Source organism: Psammomys obesus, unplaced genomic scaffold (assembly GCF_907164565.1).
Source record: "Psammomys obesus unplaced genomic scaffold, mPsaObe1.curated_primary_1811, whole genome shotgun sequence".
NCBI lineage: Eukaryota > Metazoa > Chordata > Mammalia > Rodentia > Muridae > Psammomys > Psammomys obesus.
The window spans coordinates 8,736,302-8,760,962 of record NW_026594083.1 but is presented as its reverse complement, the minus strand read 5'-3'; positions in this window follow the sequence as shown (position 1 = coordinate 8,760,962).

Genomic DNA, 24,661 nt, shown 5'->3' with positions numbered 1-24,661 from the left:
TTCATCATTGTTTAGAATTAAAGGAGTGTACTAAGGCCATGTCTTTATTCCAGCCAGATTATACTGTGATCCAGAGCATGTTTGCATTCCAGGTAAATCACATAGACCTAGAAGGTCTTTAAATAGGATGCCGTGCCAGAGCAGCGATGTTGCTGGATTAAAATTCTTCAACATCAAGTGAGACATAGGAGTTAAAATGTAAATGGGATAACACTATTAAACAGATTTTAGCAGGACCTCCATCCAGTACTGTCACCAAATACTGAAGTAACTGTTGAACTTTGAGAATTCTTTCTTACTCACTGCCAAGGGAAGTATAAAAGGTACACATTGAAACATGGCAGGTTTTTTAAAAAATAAACCTAAATGCATACTTATCATAAAGTACAACTACCACATGCTTTGGTATTTGTCTGATTAAACTAGGATCTCAAAAACAAACAAACAAACAAACAAAAAAACAACAACTGGGATTGTAGGCATATATCTTTATGAGGATTCATTCAAAATGGCAAGAAGTTGGAACTAGCCAAGATGCCCTTTGGTAGGTTAGAAGATGAATAATATGTGGTAAGCTCAGTAAAGATGAACAAACTACTGGCTTATTAGAAAATAAAGTAATTAAATGCATCTTCCTATGTGAGAGGAAAATGAAAAGACTGTATATTCTGTAATTCTGACTCCATCACACTCCGTAAAATATATGAAGATAGTAAAAGTATCAGTGGTTATCAGGGATTGGAAGAGTAAGTTGAGTTTCTCAATGATCAGTGTAGTAGAGAGTCTCTGTGATTCTCTACTGGCCAGTCTTTGCCAGTATAAATCTTCAGAATAGACAAGAGTAAATCTAATGTCAGCTATGGATCTGCATGCTGTGTCAGCTTGTGTTTTACAGTTGTATCAAATGGACCAAATTATCCTATTTACCCAAGATGAATCAGGTACATTCAGAAGTAAGGTACAAGTTATAACCATGCCAATTTTAGAAGAAGTTGGAAGCCACATCTAAGATGGCATACAGAAAAATGACAAATATGTATGTCTCACTGAATATTACTGGGTTATTACTGCATAACCTCATTGTTCTAATGTGTATGAGTAATGTTGATTAAAAAAAATACCAAGTATGGCAACTGACAGAGGTACTTGCTTATTAACTTTTAACTTGATGTGCATAGTATGGGTTTCACTGTGTGGGGGATTTTCATACATACATGTCAGTATATTTTGTTCTAAGTGATCATTCTGTCCTACTGCCTTCCCCCATGTCCTCTTCTGCACATTGGCTGCTTCCTATCCTCCTTCTACAGAATCTTCTGCTTTCATAACATGTACCTTATATTACTCTATCTATTTCCTAGTCTCCCAATATCACTTCCTCATCTCTCAAAATCCATTTCTTGGTTTATAACCCATGTGATAAAAAAGACAAACAAACATGCGCACACACACACAAACATACACAGACACACACACACACACACACACATGCTCACATGTGCATACACTCACGCCAAATTAAGACATAAGCTGATAATAGTCCATTTCATAAAGATGTTCTAGAAGGCAAAAAGAAAATGTATTCTCTAAGGGATCTTAAGGGATCTTAACTGTTTATGTATGATAAGTTAAGTCTCTTTATGCTTTCAAAAATGTATTTGTGAGACTCTAATATGATTAAAACATGTCTCATTTCTTCCCCAATACTCTATATACCCCTTTGCTTTCTTTAAATAAATGGTCTTTTTTTTTTTTTACAAATTGTTATTACAAGTGTTAATAGATAAAATGCTGTTACTATGTCTCTTCATCTCTCAAAAGATCTTGTTGATGTTGTCCATGGGGATTATTTGATTTGACCACATTTCATTGACAATTTGAAGCAACCAACATTCAATTTTACTGCAATAAAATGTAGTATTTTACTGTTAACACATAATTTTCTATATTTCCAGTATTTTCCTTTAGTTTTAATATGGGCATGCTCATAGACAAGCTGCATAAATCCTTAGTCATCAACTAATTACCTTCTTTGAAACTTGACATTTAGTTTTCTGCACAATATAAACTGATATGTCTAAGAAAGAATGATTGAATGTGTTACTAAGTATATTGATTGCTTACTTACATACTATTCCTTTACTTTTCTATCACTTGTTTTATTTTTCTTTAATTCAATATTATGATTATTTAAAAATATGTATTACTCATTTAAAATTGTTATTATGTTTGCTTTAATGATACAACTATAAATGATTATTTCAAAAATACTTAAAATAATAAATTACAGGTTGTCCTATATACTTAATTAAATATTATATAGTAAGTGGAAAAAGTATAAACTTATTTTCAAATTTCTAGAAAATATAGGTAATTTGTCTTTAATGATCCTCATGAGACATGGAAAATAATAATAACAGGGCTTTTATCATGTAAAACTTAAGTCTAAGACATCTTTAGGATTTATTGATTCTGCCTTTATAGTTAATATGAAATGGCATAGCACACAAAAATTATACTAATTTTAAAAACATAATTTCAAAACTTGAACTGGAAATGGAGAAATTAAGTAGAGTATTTATATTTACAGTTATGGGACACAAAAAATAAGGTGTTTTAACCCTTTCATTTTATGGAGTGATTTAAGCTAGGCTGAGAAAGTGGTAGTTTATTTTTTTCCCAAAAATTTTAAATTAGAGAGTGATAGTAATTTAATTATCAGTAGCTCTTTAATTAATCTAAGCAATGATATAGGACTGGACATTCTTATTTTCTTCTGGGATAAAGGAGGCCTACATATGCTCTCATGGGTAAGGTTTAAAGCAAGCTAAAATTATCTTTCTTTAGTACTCCTAAACACCAGCTCTCATATATGCCCAGTGATTTCTGTACCTGTTCATTTTGCAAAATGCACAATTGTAGATGATTGTGCATAAAGAAAAAGTAGATATGAAGCAAAATAATTTTAATTTATTTAAGGTTTTATTAAAAAAAAAACCTTAGGAAACTAGCAAATAATTTCAAGTGTCTGTTTGAATTAAAGCAGCTGGAGCCCTATCATGATTAGTAAGGGAGAAAGGGTACATTTAAGCAAATGACACCATTTTATGTGCATCTCAACTGCCAGAAAAACAAACCAACAAAACAAGAGTGGGTTTGAATAATGTCCACATTAGGTTTTCACTAATGAACATGGGTAGAATAAATTTGATGAACATAGAAGCTCAGGGCAACAAAATCAAAACTTCAGTAAATACTGAATTAGTAACATTTACAGTTTCTGCAAAAACATGATGTTCTTGCTCATGTGTGGATTTGTATTTTCTTCAGTAATTATATTTCTTTTTAAAATTTTTATTATTATATTGGTATAATGTTCTTTTGAATGTATACACCTTACCCTGTTCATTCAAATTCTGATTTCTCTCCCCCATTATCTGGTTTCAATCCGGACATTGCATTGTGATACTTATTCTAAGCATCACCTGTCTCAAGTTTATGTAAACATGCCACCATTTGTTCTCTAACTTATCAATTAAAACAACCAGCCACAATGATGAGTAATGGAGAGGATAGGGTGGGACATTCTGGTTCAGAATGCAAGGAGAGGAAGGAAAAGGAGGACAGGAAAGAGAGGGAGGGAAAGGAGGAGGAGAAGTGGGAGGAGCAGAAGCTGGGAGAGCAGAGGCTGGAGGAGAGTTCTTGGAATGATGTGGAGAAATGAACTGGACCTAAGATATCACTAAAAGCAAGTATAATGTGGAAAATGTGTATGGTAGGAAACTATGCAGGCTTGGAAGTTTAGAATGGAGTAACTATTTCCTAGCATTGTGTTCTAGATTAACTAAATAAATCCTAATCTCTTTGTGGTGATTTAGTTATGCAGCTGTTTAGGATTAACTGCAGCTTTACTAAAAATATATCAACAGTAAATATTAACGCCAAATACAACATTATTGTTATTAATTACAATATATTCACTTGTTATCCCAGCTGTAACCCCGTCTGTAAGATACGTGGAAGTTGTATGTTATCAAGGAACACCCTGGAGTAAGGCATGGAGACCAGGATCAATGCAAAGAGCAAGAGGTTTATTCAAACCAACATGTTGGGGTCTCCTGCACCATAAGGAGAGGGGACCCCAAGGAACAAAAACTTTGGGTTTTTATAGGCAACTTTGGAATTAGCAACAGAGCAACTTTTCATTGGTGGATATTTTGGGTCTAGCTATGTGCTTGGACCGCTATACTCAGGGTTAAGCTGCCTGCTTTGCAATTTCTCCAAGGATTGCCTGCCCCCACCTGTGTCCTTGGGATTTTTCCAGCAACTGTATGACGGTCTGTGAGGTTTGAGTCCCCGGGGAGGGGAGGGCAGAGGGAAGTGGGTATGCTTTTTACCTGGCAATAAGTGGAAATTTCCAAGTTTTCTCAGTTTTCTTGGTTGTTCTTAAGCTAAATCCTTTCCCATCCTTCATCTGCTCCTGGTAGTCTGCTGATAGGAGAGGTACTCCTCCCTACTCTCCTTAGCCTATCAGGCCTTATCAGGACTGTCTGGATCCTCTTTCTCTGTGGCCCAGGAAGGCTACCTAGTAAGGGGAGCAGGGGAAGTTTCTGGCATGAACTTGGTTGCATGCTCTTTGATCATATCCCTCAGTCATGTGTTTCTTAGTCTTGAGCTGAAACTGTTGAGGAAACTGCTCATGTCACATTTTTTCTCTCCAGACACAATCCAGGCTCCTCCCTCACCCTCCACCCTCGCCAAATCGCACGAGTCATCTTGTTTTTGAAAGATTTGCAGCAAGATTTTCTGACCAGATAAATTGGATAAATTAACTTCAGATCAGTATCGGAAACGAACTTCCTCCACATCGAGGTTTATGCTGGGCACTGCCATCAAACTGTTGCTGAAACTCACAAACATAAGAAAGGGCTTTGGCCTGATGCCTACTGGGAAAATACCTGTGTTTCAGAGAATTAAGGTTAATGTTTTTATTTTAAAGCTTTCACACTTGTGTACAGTTCCCACTGAAATGGAGTCCTTTAACTCAAAACTCTGCTTGAGGATTCCTTTAAACTTCCCCTTTGCACCTTGGAAGAGAAAGGAAACCAACAGAAACCAAAGATTTTGTATTGCTTCTGGGAACTCCTAATCAGGGATGTTGCCATTATCATGTCATTAAATAACAATAGTACTGTATGTGACCAGTCAAAAGGCAAGGGTCTTTCCCAAATTAATGTTATCTCTTTGTTTTTAAATCAGTTAGCCTACCCCACTTAGAGTATTTCTTGTATATCTGAAAATCACTATTCTTTTTTTTAATCACTATTCTTTATCATTTGTGTTTTAAAAATACTGCAGTAACCATTTTCACAAACACTTTCACTCGTTTACAATTCCTTAGAATTAACAGTTGTAATTAAAATATGATTTTATATGCTGACAATTAATCATATTTTATTTTCCTTCCTGCTACTGAGTTCCATTTAATTACTCTCATTTTACTACAAATTGGCATGAAAAATACCAAGTATGTTTTAAAAACTGTTGTTTGAGGAGGACACGTTGAACCGAGGAGATAAGGCAATGGAGGCTTGCTTGCTTGCTTTTGTGAATTGCTCTGTTAGTCACATCAGCTGTTTTCTTCCTGTGCTAACATCATGAAGATAGACAGTACAGACAAGAAAAGGTTGAATTACTTAGTCTTTCCAAGCCTTGCTTCAGTATCCACGGGTGAAGAAAGGAATAATAGAAATTACCTGTTTAAAAAAAAAAAATTACCTGATCAAGGACAGCTTAGATTAGAAGCCATGCAAAATTTGCCCCAGATATAAGCAGACTATACTCCATAATTATGCCACAAGGTCATTATCCACAAGCATAAATTTAAGTAGCATAAACTGTTGGTATTGAATATTGGGAAGAGGAAAGGGGAAAGAATAAAGAGTATTTGTAGTGAGTCCTGATACTGGATTTAACTTCTTTTGGTTTCATTTAACTTGCCTCAAAGAAAAAGCACCTGACTTATTTCACTCATTAAGTTAGATTTGAATTGGAAAACTTGGATTCTGAAGAATAACAAACAACTTATAATGGTATCCTTGCAGTGGAATCCTGTGTTAACATGTGGAAGCCAAGGAATTAGAAATAAAATGTGGAATTCACAAGAGTAAATCATTGGAAGAGGAAAATTACAAGTAAATAATGCATGTATAGAGGCAAGAAAAAGAAGATCATTGCAAACGAAAGAAAAGAAAAATCTTTCTTGGTATGTGGGTGCCAAAGAAAGCAAAAATATGGAGTTTTCTCTAAGTATTTATTACTAGGATCTACTTGCTAGCTATACAGAGTACATAGCATATTTTTAAATAAAATGCATATAGCAAGCTCTGTAAAAAATAATCAAATATTCAAATCAAATGTTTAATAAAAGAAAACATTTTAGAATTTTCCTGAAAGTTGGGTAACTCTAGATATTATAAACATTATGAAGAAAAGGTTGAAGCAACCTCTGGTTCAATTGCTGAAGTAGTTCATTGCTAATTTTATTTCCAAACTTGAAGGATTACTCTTCAAAACACAGCCATGTGATCGGAAATGCCAGATTGAGTTGTGAATGCTTATGCACATCAATTACACGTCTTTAATGATAAGAAAGGCAGAAGTGCATCAAAGTTTCTAAAGACAACGTCATATTCCAGTAACTCATAAAGACTACCACTGCCATCTTGTGTCTTTAAGGCTATTTATCTAAAACGTATGTGGACATTTCCAAACTGATGATCAATGTAACACTTCAGTAAAGAAACCTTAACCAAATTCAATTCAAGGGATAAATCTCTGATAGTATTTATATTTAAACGTAATTATCTCTTAAAGTAAAATTGTAAAAAAAGTAGATGACTACAAAATCAAAGAAAATTAATCTATTTTCTGTAGGACATTTTATTTTATTTTTTAATTGGTGTGTGTTTGTGTGTGTGTTTGTATGTGACTGTGTGATGGAGGTGTATAAATGAGTGAGTGAGGATGTCTGCAGGGTCAATAATAAGGTAACAGTGTCACATACACTGGAGCTAGATTCGCAGGCAGGCAGTGATGATCAGCCCTGTGTGTGTGCTGGAAACAGAAATTAGATCCTCTGGAACAGAACCAAAGGATTTATCTAGAATTTAGGGTCCCTTTCAAATGCCACATACCTCACATGAGTTATTGTTTATGAATTTTCATAGGACTACATAAACAAAGAGACAAATAAATGTCTAATTAATATGTTTATTTATATGATATACATACATCAATAATCTACATACACATATTAAGCTTACAAACTATACAGCTTATGTTTTGTTGAAATATAGCCATGAAATATCACCATCTGAGAAAAATATAGCATTTTAAAGTATTTTTTTAGAAAAAAAATGTTTCTAGTATTATAAAACTTTGGAAAAATTGCATTTTATAATCACACAACACACACACTTAATACAGTCCTACCATTTTTTCTTACTTCCATAAAGGACCATGTTTTTCATAAAAACTGAAAAAAAAAATTAAAGTTTTTGACCATTTACAAGCTGAAGAAAATTTGCTTCTTAAAAAGGACACAGAGAAAATGATTATCTGATGGATGTTTATAACATTTATTCAATTCATTACAAGGCAGCATATAGTTTAAAGATATATATATATATATATATATATATATATATATATAGAGAGAGAGAGAGAGAGAGAGAGAGAGAGAGAGATGATAGATAGGTAAATACACACATACATACTTAGGATAATAAAATGGTTAGCAGAACCTTTAAAAAGCATTGAAGAAGTAACCTGATAATTTTTCATATAGAGACCAGCAGTTCAGAGCTGCAGGCCCTATTCAAGGTCAGATCCTGAACAACCAGAAAAGTAAATATCTCAGACTAAGTGTTCTGATGGCAAGTTCATTTGTCTTTATATACCGTAACTGTCTCCGCTGAAGATTTCCATATCCTGTTCTTTAGTAAAAAAATACAATTTACAAAATCCATGACGTATGTGCATATCTTATGAGGAGCATTATCGTTTTGTGCATCCTCAGTGAAATGAACAGTTTGATGTATTGGACAATGCGGTGTATGTAGTGATATGAAATACTTGGTGCTCTGTTGTATTTCATTCAACAATTTATTTCTCAATTCAAGTTGTTATTTGTTCTGAGCACACAAAATGATTGTATTAATGCGCTTGCATCTAGGTTAGTAATTGACTGCTGCTGTCTGTGAACCAGAAAAATCAAAAAGAAGAATAATAGGTAAAAGAAAAGACATTTTGCAACATTTTGAACTCTTTTGCAGATTGCCGAATAAGGGAGTTGCTGGTTATGCGTTTCTGTTCGAAAAAAAGTTTCTAAGATACAAAATAGGAGAGAATAATAACCATAATTTAACTTTCACAAATAGCTCTTGCATGTATTATTCTATTTGTTTCTCAATACAATCTTAAAAGGCAAGAGCTATCACTGACATTTCCTGCTGTAACTGGGCCTTGGAGGGGTTAAATTACTTAGATAAGCTCACACAGCTGGCAAGTGATGGAATCAGGCTCCAGACACGGACATTTATATTCTACATTTTCATGATCTGTCACCATTTTATTATGCTACAAGGTTTCTTTCTTTCCTGTAGACATTTGAAAAAGTGATTTATTTGTCCTGTGAGGTATTTTTGTATCATTGCCCAAAGTAGAGAGTTGCCTCATCTCTCTTGAGTATATTTCTTGAGACTGTTGAATTTCAGGCAATTTTGTCTGCAGACTGAACAAATAATTTAGAGTATTATGCAAACCTTTACAGTTGGCATCCTTCTAGTGCTGATAATTCCTCATCCTATAGCCAAATGATGTGTGGGTGCCTATTTTTAATCTTTCATTGGATACATTTCAAATTTCGAAATTAAGCAAATACTAAAATGGATATCCAGTTATCTGTCAATCATACAGCCTCAGGAATTGTCCACCTTCTGCCATTTTTATATCAATGATATTCTCATCCATATTTCCCCTCATGAGAACTCTATGAGAATTACGAGGAAGAGGATGCAATTTATGTCAAAGTTGTTTGTTTGTTTGTTTATTTCTCCAACTGAGAATGGTGCTGTTTGGAGATGGGTTGAAATTTTGAGAGACAGATTTTATTAGAAAGAAGTTATATTTTGAGAACATGATTCTGTCTAGCCAAAGGTTGAAATCAGGAAGATAAACAGCTGTGAAAAGAAGCTTCTGATACCATAAACACAAACAAGTATTTCTTCTCTTGACTTTCCTAGGTTTATCAAAGTGACAGAAATCTCCCTTTAATAGTAAAAATCATGCAAGTTAATTTCAAAGCATCACATCGCAGTACATGTTAACTCTTTCTTGAAGAAACCTGTACCTGTGTCCTGGAGTATTACCTACTTACTTTTGTGGTGCTTGATTTCTTCTCTTAATGTACATACTTAAACTTCTGTTTAGGATGTCTTTTCCTAAAGCCCCGGGCTGCTTTAAGAGAGAATGTCATGTCGGACTCAGCATAAACATGTGGCTGCTCTTAATTCTTACTTTCACTCTGTACCTGTGATTTGATTTCCTTTCCTGGGCCTCCTTTTCTCCTAGTCGCACTTCAGATAAAAATGTTTTTCCATGTGGTTATTGGTTCAAGAGTCTATGGAAGTTAACTGGCTCCAATCTTGTTTTCAGCTTATAGTTATTGACCACACTACCTGTGAACCAACACAGAGTACGTATTGAATTTTCTTCTAATGTTAGGTAAACTTAGCTATGCTTCCCTGAGCAACAGGCTTTGGGAAGATGTGGTAAATACTGCCACCTGTCACTTTCTGCTTTCTGTTTACTGAAGACACAAACAGAACAAAACAAAACATTAAAATGGCCCAGTAAACAAAAGAGGTAGGTAAGATGGTAGTGCGAGAAAGATGAGAGCTGGAGGAGCAACAGAAACCAGAATGCATTATAAAAATGTGGGAGACTTTCAAAAATTAAAGTAATACATGAAAAGCATTTTCTTTTTCTTTTGTTTTTGTTTTTGTTTTTTTTTTTTGAAAAGCATTTTCTTACGAACTAAAATATTCACTTGCTAGGCTACCATGCATTATGCCTATCTGAGAGCTCAATTGTACTGTGAGTCTTTTTTCTACCCTGTCTTAGTGATTTCTTCTGAGATAGGTTCATCTCCACAGGGTAGATAGTAAAACTATAACAACCTTAACTCATCCCCTATCATATTCACACCAATATAAAAGGGGGCATCAATGTATCGACCACCAAGTGGTTTTGAGTGTTAATCATATTAGATTATTTTGTCCTGATTGGATTCAGTTACATTGCATGAACTAAGGAGTACTCTCAAGGAGAGTAGATGATATGCTTTTTCTTGCTTCTGAACTCATGGAATGGATGGTCTCCCAAATTTTATGAGTTAAGTATTCTGTAACGATATTCAAATTTTAATTAGAAAAAGAGAATGGGGGGGGGTTAAACTTTTCTTGACCCCAAATTCCCATTGTACTTGTATAACTGTTTTCTCTGAATTGAAACATTGAGTCCAGATTAGTGAAGGGAAATATGCCAGTATCAGGAAGTGAGGGAAATTTATAAGGCCCTGGAGGCAAATAAAGCTGACAAATCTATTTCCAGGAATCACTCCCTCTTTCTCTCTCTCACACACAAACACACACACAAATACGTACACTCACAAAACACACTCCCACATTAATTACACACTCACTCATACATATACAATCACACCACAAACATATATATACACATATACCCCTAAATAAAAATAAAATAAATCTTTTAAAAATTACATTGAGGGGCTGTGACTCGGTCTCTGCTGAGAAAGTGGTGCCTGCTAGAGTAGGAGGATGTGACTTCTGAGCTCCAGCATCGGTGGACAGTGCCAGCCTATTGTCTATAATATCTATAATAATCTACACCGAAAGTTTAGAAAGGCAGATGCCAGGGGCTCATTTAGCAGACACTAAAATCAAAATGTGAACTCCAGAATCAGTGCGAAATCCTGTCTTTAAAAGTTAATATGTAGAACTGATTGAGGAAGAGACACCCCAAATTAACCTCTGACATCCATATGAACGAGTGCTCTTGCAGATAATGTGTGCATACACACATATCATATTCATACATACAAATTCACTTTGAAACATTAATCCCTAACGCGATCCATGAAATACTAGCTTATTTCAAGTATTACTAGTTTGTGAGGACAGTCTGTGTGAAAGGGACTAATAAGTGCCAGCATAAAAGAAGCCCCTGAAATTGTACTTTTTACTATGAAAAGATACAGTGTCTGAAGACATGGTGGCTCTATGTCTATCTGTCCCAGAGTTATCGAAGGCTCATTGATAAAATTCTGTTTCCTAGTGTAAGAAGAATGAAGTCTCTGCGTTTGGTGAGAAGTAACTATACAGTTGTGTTAGTAAACCATCTTGCTAAAGGACCACCCTACAGTGAGATAAGAGCACCCTGAGACACGCTAAAGAGAGAGAAGTATCTCTTAAAGGAGATAATTTGTGATTTCTTCTCAAAGTTCCTAGTGCAGTATCTTACTCAGACATAGATGTACAACTTCCTATGAATGCTTGGTTTTATTAATTAGTCAGAAAAAAATTATAGCTTTCATGTCTTCTTCATATCTATTTTTCTATGCCTGTGTGCCCTAAAATTTGGCCTTCACTGTTTCTCCAAAGTTCCTCTTCCAACCCTGAGGCTACTTGTCTACCATGTGGCTGCCCTCACTGTTGACTTAAACCAGACAGCTTAACTCTTCCTCTTGTCAGCTGCCAAGAATTACAGCTTGCAGGCCCTGGGGTTTTACTTTGAAACAGTAATAAAATTGTCCTGGAGCTTCTGTTTGAGAATGCTCTTAAATTCTTTTATATATAGACAAAAAAAAAAAAAAAAAAAAAAGAAGAAGAAGAAGAAGAAAGAAAGAAGAGAAAAAAAACCTCAATAGAGGATTCTGACTTCTTTGATATCCCATGGCAAACATGAAAGCATTTCTGAAATCTCCAGTAAACATTTCTAAACCCCAAAGGAGAGCTTCTATGCATATATGTAACGATTGCTCTCATATGATCTACTGAATCATATAAAACAGCATTTTCACAATTGCAAAATGATAGGTTTTGCCCTGAATTAATAATTCCTGTTGTCTCAAGTCACAACAGAAAGCTATACAGTTTGCCTCAGTGTCCTCCATCATCTCAATGAAGAATTTCTCCTTTGTGAGGAGCATGGGAAGAGATGAGGGAGAAAAGTTGGGATTGGGAGGGAATGAAAGAGGGGGCTACGGCTGGGAAACAAAATGAATAAACTGTAATTAATATAAAAAATTAAAAAAGAATTTTTAATCAGTTTGCTTAGTGATCAGCAGTAGGTATTAAAAAGTTATCTGCTTTATTTCAAAAATAAAAATAAAATATATCTCCTAGGCATATACCCAAAAGAGGCTCAAGTACACAAAAAGGACATTTGCTCAACCATGTTTGTAACTGCTTTATTTGTAATAGCCAGAATCTGGAAACAGCCCAGATGCCCCTCAACTGAAGAATGGATGCAGAAACTGTGGTACTTCTATACAATGGAATATTACTCAGCAATGAAAAATAAGAAAATCATGAAATTTGCAGGTAAATGGTGGGACCTGGAAAGGCTCATCCTGAGTGAGTTGTCCCAGAAGCAAAAGACACACATGGTATATACTCACTCAGATAAACATACAACATAGAATAAACCCACTAAAATCTGTACATCTAAACATACTAAGCAAAAGAGAGGACCCTAACTAAAATGTTCAATCCCCATCCTGAAAGGCAAAGAGGATGGACATCAGAAGAAAAAGAAAACAGGAAACAACTTGGGAACCTGCTATAGAGGGCCTCTGAAAGCCAGAAGAAAACGGGAAACAACCTCGGAACCTGCCACAGAGGGCCTCTCAAAGCCTCTGCCATGCAGACTGTCAAAGCAGATGCTGAGCTTGATGGCCAACTGATGGGCAGAGTGAATGGAATTTTATGTAAGAAGTGGGAAATAGTAAGAGCTGGAGAGGACAGGAACTCCACAAGGAGAGCAACAGAACAAGAAAATTTGAACACAGGGAACTTCCCAGAGACTCATACTCCAACCAAGGACTATTCATGGAGATAACCTAGAACCCTGACAATGCAGCCACTTCTGATGAGAACTGATAGACTAAGATCAGAAAGAAGGAGAGGAGAACCTCCCCAATCAGTGGACATGGGGAGGGGCATGCATGCAGAAAGGAGGGGGGAGGGTGGGAGCGGGAGGGGAGGAGAGAGGGGCTTATGGGGGGATACAAAATGAATAAAGTGTAATTAATAAAAGTTAAAAAAAATAAAAATAAATAAACAAAACTCTAAAAGTCTATTGCACAGTTGTCTCAATGCATTCAAACTTCAAGCTATAGACTTTTTTTTTTAAATATAAAGTCTAGTGAAAATCAGCAGCTGCTAGTGAAATGCTCAATAGAAGTTTATCTAGCAGGGTAACATTAGTGAATAGGTGGCAGAGGACTCAAACACTGAAGTACAAAAGTTTGAAACTTGACCATGCTTCATTAACTTCTTCAGAGGACCTGTTATAGATTGCTTAGCATAAGCAAAACTTTGAAAAGGACATAGTGAAAAGATGACAGGAAAAAAAGAATATATATGAAGGTAATCAGGAGAATTTATAGTTTCTTTGGTTTTATTTAAAATGATTTCTACATAACAATGATATGAATATCTCTGAAAGTAATGTACTTATATTAGAAATTTTTAAAGAAGAAAGAATCTTACATACATATTAATTTCAGGAACAGTTTAAATGGGAGCCTAGGACTCAGCTTCACCTATTCATAGCAAACTGAGAAATGCTTTCCATTCAGTTCAAGCAGGGATTATTAATTTAATTGAAAAAAAGGGGTTTTACAATGTGTTAGTCAAAATCACTTGAAGAAAGAATTTGAATGATATGAATTGAAAATACATAAATTCATAATTATAAGTAGAGGATTAATTGTTACTCTCAATTACTGATAAACTAAACAAAAAGAAACCAGAACCAATTGCAAAACTAAATGCACATAAGGATGCCCTAAGAATAAAGAGTATGTCTGTGGGGTTTTTAAGACAGAGTCATACTTAGGTGTCTTACCATCAACATATGTGTGATTTGGATGGCTTCTGAAATGATCTTGTTCCAAAATGTCAAAGGGCTATCCAATATGTCATAAGGAATCTCAGGCATGGTTTTCTATAAACATTTATAGTCTTATTTATGATATTCCAGATAAGTACATGTTTCTATGTAATAAAGAAATAAATCCTTGTACAGTTAGGCCTTAACCATAACTCATTGTTTTCTTAAGATTATTATTTAAACATCTCTCTATAAAAGTAATTCTATCTCTATCTATCACTTTGTAACATTTTTAATATCATTCTTCAATTCTTCACTCTGCTGTGAAAAGCAATTTCAACCCGATCCCACTGAACAAGTTTCTTTCCTTTTCATTTCCCCTTTAATTTTCTTTGTATCTCAACCTGTTCTCATTAAGACCATAATAGGGTAAAATTAACAACTGTTTAATAATCTAGTATGCAAATATTAATCAAAAGAAAATCAAGATAGCTATTACAATAAAAATTAGTTTTAAAATTAAAAATATTATCAGAGATGTTAGCTAATTTCATAATCATAAATGTGTCAATTCATAAAGAAGATACACTCAGTTTAAATGGACATGACAGTACTCCATCTAAAAGCACTAGAAGCAAAAACTGAGAGGAAGAAATAGAAAAGTGGACAAATTTATAATCATAATCAGGAAAATTCATGATTCTGTCACCATTAAACCAAACTTATAATTAGTAGATATTATAAAAACATTTAGTCATTCATATTGACCTAATTAATTTTTCTATATGTTCTACATAATGTTATTCTACCCTATTTTAATTCCAAATTTTCAAGAAATACTTACCAAGGTAGACCATATTATTTAAAATATTATGTGATTCAATGCATTTTAAATAATTCAATAATTTTGTATTTCTTGATCATAAGACAACATATTTTTAATTTAAATATTTTCATTTTTAAACTTATATAAAATGGAGTTTCTTATATTATTTAAGCAAACATTATACCTTTCCTATGAGAATTAAAAGAAATTACTGGGCAACAAGAAAAATAATGGAATTACATTTTGACAAGGGTTAGTATTATATAAACTTGAGACAAAGAAACTTGGGCAACAGTGGATAGTACAATCTCAAAAGCATGTGAAGAATCTTCTCTAGAAACCTGACATCACTACCCACACAGATCTCTCACATTTTCCCCAGAATCTAACCCAGCCAATCTCTCTGACCTTCCGTCCATGGATCGTTTCCAACCTGTAACATCTAACTAAGGTCAAATGTCAAAAGCAACAGTTTTGTCAGATTATTATTTTCTCAGCTTCTTCCAGGACTCAGGACCAGCTGATAGACCATTCCCACACCATATTCAGCCTTCCCACCCAAACGGGTCAACACCTATACTCTAGAATTAAAGTAGGAAGTTCATTGTACACACCAGTCTAGCCCCCTATCCTTTAAATTCAGCCCAGACAAATTCTGAACTCTGGATGTAAGTTGCAGCTTATCCTAAATTCTATTCAAACATGTTTTGTTCATATTTCAGACTTAGAACTAATAAAACAAGTCTATCTGTCCATATGTCATCATGAAAAAAAAGCAAGCAAACAAACAAACAAACAAACAAACAAACAAAAACACCTCACAATATGAAAGTTCACACCAGAATCTTCCTTCAGGAATATCTACCAGTCATGTAAAAGTATTTTTCATGATAATTACCCAGATGAAGCCCAAGAGCCATATTTTAAAAACACTCATAAACAGCATGAAAGAACTAAGAAAGATTAGTGAAGACACAAAGAAATAGCTGAACAAAATTTAAAAAATGGTTAAAGAGAATGAACACTTCAGTGACTCCCAAGAAAAGACAAACATATAGCTTTAAATGCCTATAAAAGCAAAAACAAAACAAAACAGAAACAAACAAAAAACAGAAAGAAAACAGAACACAAACAATTCTTAAACATATAACTCAATAATCGGGAAAAACAAGAACAAACCAAATACAAGCCCAGTGAATGGGAAGAAATAATAATGAAAAATAGCAGAAGTCATGAAATAACAAAGAAAACAATACAAATATTCAGATAATCTAAGAGCTTATTCTTTCAGAAGGTAAACACATTTGATGGAGCCTTAACCCAACTAACTGTAGGAAAAAGAGTATTCAGATTAACCAAAAATGAAAAGCAAAATATTCTTTGCAGACCTGATAAAACAGGGTCAGATGAATGGGGAGGAGGTCCCCCCCATCAGTGGACTTGGAAAGGGGCAGGGTGGAGAGGAGGGAGAGATTGGGAGGGATTGGGAGGGAATGAGGGAGCAGGATACAGCTGGGATACAGAGTTAATAAAATATAACTAATAAGAAAAAATTAAAAAAAGAAAAGCAAAATATTACAACAGACAACAAACAATTCAGCAATAGACATGCTCAAGTGGTTGGAAATAACCACAAAGCCTCAACCCAACAAAACAACCATAAACTAAGTAACTAAGAAATACTGATAATGAAAGAGATAGTCTTCACTGGGGAAGAACACACCAATGCCAAATGATCAGCCCTGAAAATACACAAACAAGCAATATGATACAGAATGAATAAGTTATATTTAGGAATATATCTTTGTACACACATACAAAATAATATGACTAATGTAACTGAAAAAAGAGGACAAAAACAGGGAAGAGATCAGGAGTATGTGGAAAAGTTTAAAGGAAAAAAAGGAGGAAAGAAATGATATAATTATAATCTCAAAAATAGAACTATAATTTAAAAATGCCAAAAAATAAAGCATAGGAAAAATTCCAATTCCTCAGGATGCTAATGGTTTTCATTGAAAATAGCAATCATTCCAATATTTCATTATGGTGAGAGGGTAAAATTTCATCCTTTCTACCATCTCCTCATAGAGTCTTTATATGGACAACAGATCACATTGACATTATATAAATTAATATAAATGAATACCCTGAGCCATTTTAATTTAGTGCCCAGAAACAGGAGTTCCATAAAACTTGTTACTCTTGAGAAACACTAAGGAACAGGGAGGAAATAGGAAAAATGCACACACAATTAGAAGTTTTAAAAGTATTAAGTTATCTAAATTCTTGTGGAATAAAGACAAAATGATATACTTCAAAGCTACCATAAAAGCAAAATAAAGGAAATGAAAAATAATGCTGACCAGAGTTGGTTATTAGGCAATAATTACAGGTAGAACATATGCAGAATCAATCAATCAATCAATCAATTTCCCTCTCCTCTCCTTTCCTCTCCTCTCCTTTCCCCTCTTTCCCATCTTTATCTTGCTCTCTTTTTTTCTAGTGTTCTCTCCTCCCTCTCTTTCTTCCCTTAATCTGCCCCCTCTTCCATTCTCCCATTTCCCTCTGCCTTCTCTTCTGAATAAACCTTAAAGTTTTACAAGATTTTTCAGAATTATGAGTTATGTCACAGGGAAAGCTAATTTTGTATATTTTCAGCATCCACACATTACTATAGGTATGTGCCTTTAATGGCGTTATGAATCTATGTTTATAAAATAAGAAAGAAGAATTACTTCTAAGAGAAGCTGTTTAGCCAATCTAGAGAAAATAGAACTTCCCCAAATTTCACAGTCCCAATCTCTTTCTCCCTATGAATTTCTACGTGGCAATATTAAGAACCACTTGCAAATCAAAACCTTTACACAGAATGGGCTGCATTTTTAAAAATATTTTTAGTCATATACTTCCAGTTATTATTAGCAGTTACATTGAACTATGCTCAAAAATATACCTAAGCCATACCTCCTAAGCAATGCCAGAAAATCTTAAATGTTTACTTCCTCCAAATATCCATTGATCACAAACCTTTTGTTCTTTTGCACAAAGTCCCTCGGGACAGGACAGAGTGGCGCCCAACCTGGGGGCTCGAAGTACGGGTCTCTCCGGAAGGACCCTGAAGCGAAGCGAAGCGAAGACCTCGGCCAAGGCAAGATTAGAGGCTCCTGTTCCATCACCCGTGGGACGACAAGAGTCTGGTAAGTAAATGCTTTACATTTCCGTCTAAATTCAAGATGAGGCAATCATTCATTAAAGAATTAAAGACTTCCCTCAGAGAGAGAGAAATTCGGGTTAAGAAAAAAGACTTAATTAAGTTCTTGGTTTTTGTGTCAGACATTTTTCCATGGTTTGTTATTGATGGGCCAGAGATATGCCAAAAAGGGGGATCAGGTTGGAGCCTGCCCTCTTGAGGACCTTAGAGAAAGAGGTCGAGATAAGATAATAATTGTCCCACTGTTACTACTGTTAATTCCCTAGCTTTCCCCGTTTTTCCCAAAGAAGGCCCCTAAGTGGGCTGGGGCAAAGGGCATGGATCGGAGCCGGTGCCGTAACACGGTGAGCAGGAGGAACGGAGACTCTACTTGTCTCCTTCCCACTCCCCTACCAAGGGCCAGGCTTGCGGAGAACTGGGTGGATGAGAACGCCCAAACCCTCGGAGGCCGAAGACCTGCCTCTGCCAGCTGCAGAGCTTAGCAGGACTGCAATTTACTCTGCTCCCTCCCATCGGCTTCAGCCAGTGTCAGCTTCAGCCAGCTCTCGAACAGAAACCAGAAAGCTGGAGCCACTTCTAGTTTTAAAGATTAAATTGTGTTCACAAATTAATAAATATGATAAATTATGAATTTTTCTAGTTCTGACTTAAAATCATGGTTATGCTGTGTATATATATATTTAAATGTTTAAAAAGCAGGAACCGCGGTTGTCTTTTGTCCTTGTCCCTGTGTTTTGTTTTTGTATGCCAGCCGTAAGTGTCTAAATGTTTCTGTGCAATGTTTGTGTGTGTAGTACCTTCTGTTCTCTGTTCTAAAACTTCCTCAGAGCTCGAGGTGCCTGTATCTGGGTAGCAAGACGTGATCGAGGTGGTCACAGCTGCCGAAGTTCAGGGGACGCCCCTAACTTCATCAGTATTTTCAATAAATTTGGCCAGCTGGTTAATGTTTTTTTTTTTTTTGTCTCAATGTCTCTGTGTAGTATTTGTACCTTCTGTTTTCTGTTCTGAAAGGCCCCACGTTGGGCGCCACTCTGTCCCATCCCGCAGGACTTAGTTATTCATGGTGGCGAAGGGGGTCAATCCTGAAAAAGATGGGGGAGAGAGAGAAAGGACAAAAGCAGACAGTTGCCGGTCAAGTGTCAGCTTTATTGAACTTTGGTGTTTCTTTTAAAACATGGTTCTGGCAGGGTGGGGGAGAGGGGCAAGAAAAGGGAAGTAGTAGTGGAAAAATACCAAGGCCCTTGGTGGGAAGTCCCCAAGGCTAAGAAGGTGGGTTAAAGTGTTACAAGGCCCAAAGATAACATCGGTGGTCACAGATGTGTCCCAAAGCAAACAGTTTTGGGAACAATGGGTCTTAAGAAACTATGGCCTGCTGGCGTCCGGTGCTTATCTGGCAGGTCAGGCCCTTAGGGAGGGTCCCAGGGCTTTGTTCCCAACAGCACATGTATTTGTGAACAAACATAGAAATGTCATAATGTTAAACTAAGAGGAATCATGGAAAAAGCAGCACTCAGTTCTACTGATTTTGGGTTTTTTGTTTATTTTTATTTTTATTATTAGTTATATTTTATTAACTCTGTATCCCAGCTGTATCCCGCTCCCTCATTCCCTCCAAATCCTACCCTCTCTCCCTCATCTCCTCCCTGCCCCTTTCCAAGTCCACTGATTGGGGAGGACCTCTTCCCCTTTCATCTGACCCTGTTTTATCAGGTGTCTTCAGGACTGGCTGCAAAGTCCTCTTCTGCGGCCTAGCAGGACTGCTCCTCCCTTGGGGATTGGGGAGGTCAAAGAGCCTGCCATTGAGTTACTATCAGAAATATTCCCTGTTCCCCTTACTAGGGGAAACCAATTGGTTACTGAGCTACCATGGGCTATATCCGAGCAAAGGTTCTAGGTTATATCCATACATGGTCCTTGGTGGAGTATCAGTCTCAGAAAAGACCCTTGTGCCCAGATATATTTGGTCCTTGTGGAGCTCCTATCCTCTCCACGTCATATTAACTCTCATTTCTTTCATATGATTCCCTGCACTTTGCCCAAGGTTTGGTTATAAGTCTTTGTATCTGCTTTGATACACTGCTAGGTAGAGTCTTTCAGAGGCCCGCTGTGGTAGGCTCCTGTCCTGTTACTTGTTTTCTCCTACATCCAATGCACATCCCATTTGTCCTTCTAAGTGAGAATTGATCATCTTACTCCGGGTCTTCTTTCTTGTTTATCTTCTTGGGTGTATAGATTTAATTATGTTTATCATATCTTATAGGTCTATATAAGTGAGTATACACTGTGTGTGTATCTTTCTCCTCCTGGGATACCTCACTCAGAATGATCTTTTCCAGATCCCACCATTTGTCTGCAAATTTCATAATTTTGATTGGAAGAATATTCCATGTGTTTATCTGTTTAATTTTTTGATGAAATAAAATTACTTTGAATCTACCTATTTCAAACATAACCAGAAATTTTAGGGCAGAATATAGGCTTTAATATAGCCCATAAAAGCTTGACTCTGTTATTTATCTCCAACACGTTGTTTAAAGAGAAGAGTAATGATGAAAAGCAGAGAGGAATTATTCATTATAACTACTTTAAAAGAGGAGTGTGGTAAGCACAAATATGTTTTGAAGGCATTAAATAGAGGAAAAAATAGAATACGAAGCCAAATGAATGTGTGTGTGTAAGTTGAACATTATCTCAAATCTACATCTGAAACACAGTCCTAAGAAACTCTTACTACTCTCATGCCTGACATACCAATATGGTTACTTCAAGATCACTTCTGAAGGGTTAGAGTTCACTGTCATTGACAATTGTCCTCATTGGGGCAGGATCTGTCTTTGAGGCTGAATTTCTCTAGAATCAATGATGACTTGAAGTTGAGGACAGTGACTTATTTCTGACTTCATCTGAACCAGGGGAGACAGACACCCAACAGGAAGACCAAGATGTTAAGCTTGAGTTATGTAAATGGGTTAAGTGAGGAATCATATTATTTTATTTTAGAAAAAAAAAATCAACATCTACAAGGCTGTTTCAGAAATCGTCTTATTCATTCATACATGTGTTGCCATCATGCACAAAAATGAAGAGTATGGATTTTATTTTCTTTTGCCTGTGGGTTTTTGTATAAAGATCGTCCCCATAGTTCCATAGGGAGCACTCTTAGGAGGTGTGGCCTTCTTAGAGTAGGAGTGGTGTTGTTGGAGGCAGCGTGTCATTGTCACTTGCTGCTGCCTGTGGGTTCAGATGTAGTGCTCTTAGCTACCTCTCCAGCACTGTGTTTGCCTGCATGCTGCCTTGCTCCCCAACATGGTGATAGGTAATTGACTAAACAAACCTCTGAAACTATAAGTCAGCCGCAACTAAAAACCTGTTTCTACTTTCTCTGGTCTCATATTTTGGTATAATTGAGATTCTGAATCTCTACCAGCATCATCATTATGTATATAATTAATGTTCCAGCATTTATCCACTGGATTGTTAATTAAATCATGTAATTATTTTTTACTATTTTAGATTTCGCCACAATTGGATCTTAACATGCGTACCTTTGATCACACACCACAGATTGACCCAATCAGCCACTAAATGATGTTTGCCAGGTTAATCATTTCCAAAGCAATGTAACAAACCCATGTCCCCAGACAGCAGTTCACATGGTGACAAGATATATATATTTTTTTTTTTTTGGCACAAATCATGCTTTCCTTTCTCCAGTTGGGACGAACAGCAATTCATGGTCTCAGCTTAATGTCTGCAATGATGCCTCCCGATGAGTGAGAGCTTTTCTCAGCATGAACCTTATTAGCATTTTTCTGTGCTTGGCAATAAGCAACTCAATACTCCCCATAGCCTCACCCCTTCACTGCCCTCAGCAGAAAGCTGATTCCTTTAAAGAAAGAAGCATTCTCTACTGGCTGAACAAAACCACTCTTTTTTTTTTTTTTTTTTTTTTTAAGCTTGCCCTATTGGAGGCAGGTGAAAGGCAGCTGCACAAGAGACTACCTCCCTGGGTTCCTTGCATTAATATGTAAAGCAATAATCTGTAAGTAGTACCTTTTGACAAACAACAGGTGGCTTTTCATTCTGAAAGAGGTAGTGTCTTATTGTGAATCAAAGGTATCCTGTGGTTCTGCCATCACTTCTCTGAACCTCCTCCCAGCCCAGGGGAGATAGATATATGCGGTTTCTGCAGCAGCCAGCCGCTCCTCAGGGACGCCTTGCATGCTTAAATTGAACTTCAATGGTCCAGCAAGTTCCTTCATTGGCATGCACTTTCCTTGCACTCTAAAATCACAGGGGACTTTTGAAGAGAAAAGACAAGCTTCCCAATCAGAGAAAAGAAACCATAATATGGAATTATTTCACTGGAATAAGCATACACAATGAAGACTTTTTTTTTTTTTTCCACAAGATCATCCTTACTGCCCAGGACCATGTGCACTGCATTGAAATAATAAACATGAGATTTAGTTACAAAATGATTTTTTAATAAAAAAAGAAATCCTTGCCTAGCTGTTTAATTATATCTAGTTGAATATGGCAGGAAGTTTACAAGATTTAGAGTACTCATATCCAAAGACTAAAATACATGTCATTTCCACTTTATCTAAGCACTATACACTCTGTTCGCATATATGAAATAAGGTAGAACAAGAGGAGCTAAACTCCTATTTCCTTCATGCATGAAGCCAGCACAGAAGAACCAAAAAAGGAGACAGTGAACCAACATTTTATGTTTAATCTTATTCTTAAACTGCAAGTGCCATAGATATATGGTTTACATGTCCTTCCATATAACAAATATATTACCAAGGGGAGTCGACAATAACAAGCATTTCCATTTGAAGCTGTACAAACACTTGTTACAAATCACTTGTGTGTTCAAATGTAATTTTATGATGTTTAGAATTGAAGCAAAGCCTTCACACATACTAGGCAAAGGCTATAACTCACTACATTTCTGTTCCCTAAATTTATTTTTTAATAAGATATGTATTGTCATCCATATTTTTTATTATGAGTTATTACAAAGTTTAAAGATGACAATATAACATACTAGAGTGTAAAGAAAAAATAAAAGGCATAAATTTCTATTAAATATGACATAAACCAAAAGGAAGACCTAGTTATAAATGTTATTAAATTACTGACCTTCCTACACACTGATACATAAAAATATTCTAGAACTTCTTAATATCTCTCTTTTATCTTCTTAAAATACCCATTACAAAGCATTCAAATGAGTTAGGTGGTTACATCATCTTAATTTTTTATTCATAAAATAGTGACAATTTATAAAGGAAAGAAATGCTATGGGCTCATATTTCCTCTTACTGGGTTGCCTTGTCCAGCCTTAGTATAAGGGGAGATGCTTAGTCTTATTGCAACATGATATTCCATGTTTGGTTACTATTCCTGGGAAGCCTGCCCTTTTCTAAAGGAAAATGTAGGAGGGAAAGATCTGGGAATAAAGGAAGTTGGCGGTGGGGTGAACAGGAAGAAAAGGATGTAAGGGAAACTGTGGTATGAACATAATGTATGAAAGAAGACTAATTTTTTTTTATTTTTTAAAATATGTGCAAGAAATAAAAGAGATAAACCTGTGACCTAAGATTATGAAATTGATTATATTAGAATTAAATTATCTTGGGCTTTATGTTTAATGTATAAAATAGAGAATTTGAAACAGTCTATTTTAATTTTACCCAAATGAACCGAACTTCTAACATTTAACTAGAGTTTATTTAACGATCATTCAAGTGAAGTTTATTCAAATAAAACTACATAGAATATCTAATGTGTACTTGAGAATTCTCCAATTGTTAAGGTCCAGAATAAGCTGAAAGAAGGATCCCAGACTCGAGGAGCAAGAAAGCAACAAAGGGCATTTATTCTTCAGAAGTCCAGCATGGTGGGGTCACTGCCATTACAACACGTCTACAACCCTGAGGGGTGTTGAAGATCCCTTAAAAAGCCAGAGAGGGGAATTGCTACTGTGGCTATGTAACATCGATTGGCATTGGCTGGTACCCATGGAGGCTATGTGACTTTGCTCAGTACTTAGGTGCTTTTCAAATTAGTAGTTAAAAAATCTTATCTTCCTCCAGACAGCTATCTTGGCCGTTTCCACAGGTTGCCCTTTTCTGTTATCTTCTTTTTTCTGCAGCTCTGGGGCCTGTTCTGTCTAGCAAGAAAATGAGACCTGTCATGGAGCTGATCAGGCTTATTTAACTAGGCTCTCTCAAAATATGCTAGATTTAATTTAACAATATTAAGTAGGTGATGGATGGTTTTTAAATTTCTGTCTCTACGTTGTAAGAGAAAATTTAAGTTATAATTTCATTCTATTTTTGCAATAAAATGTTTCCTTAGTTTTTTTTTTTTTTTTTTTTTTTTTTTTTTTTTTTTTTTTTTTTTTT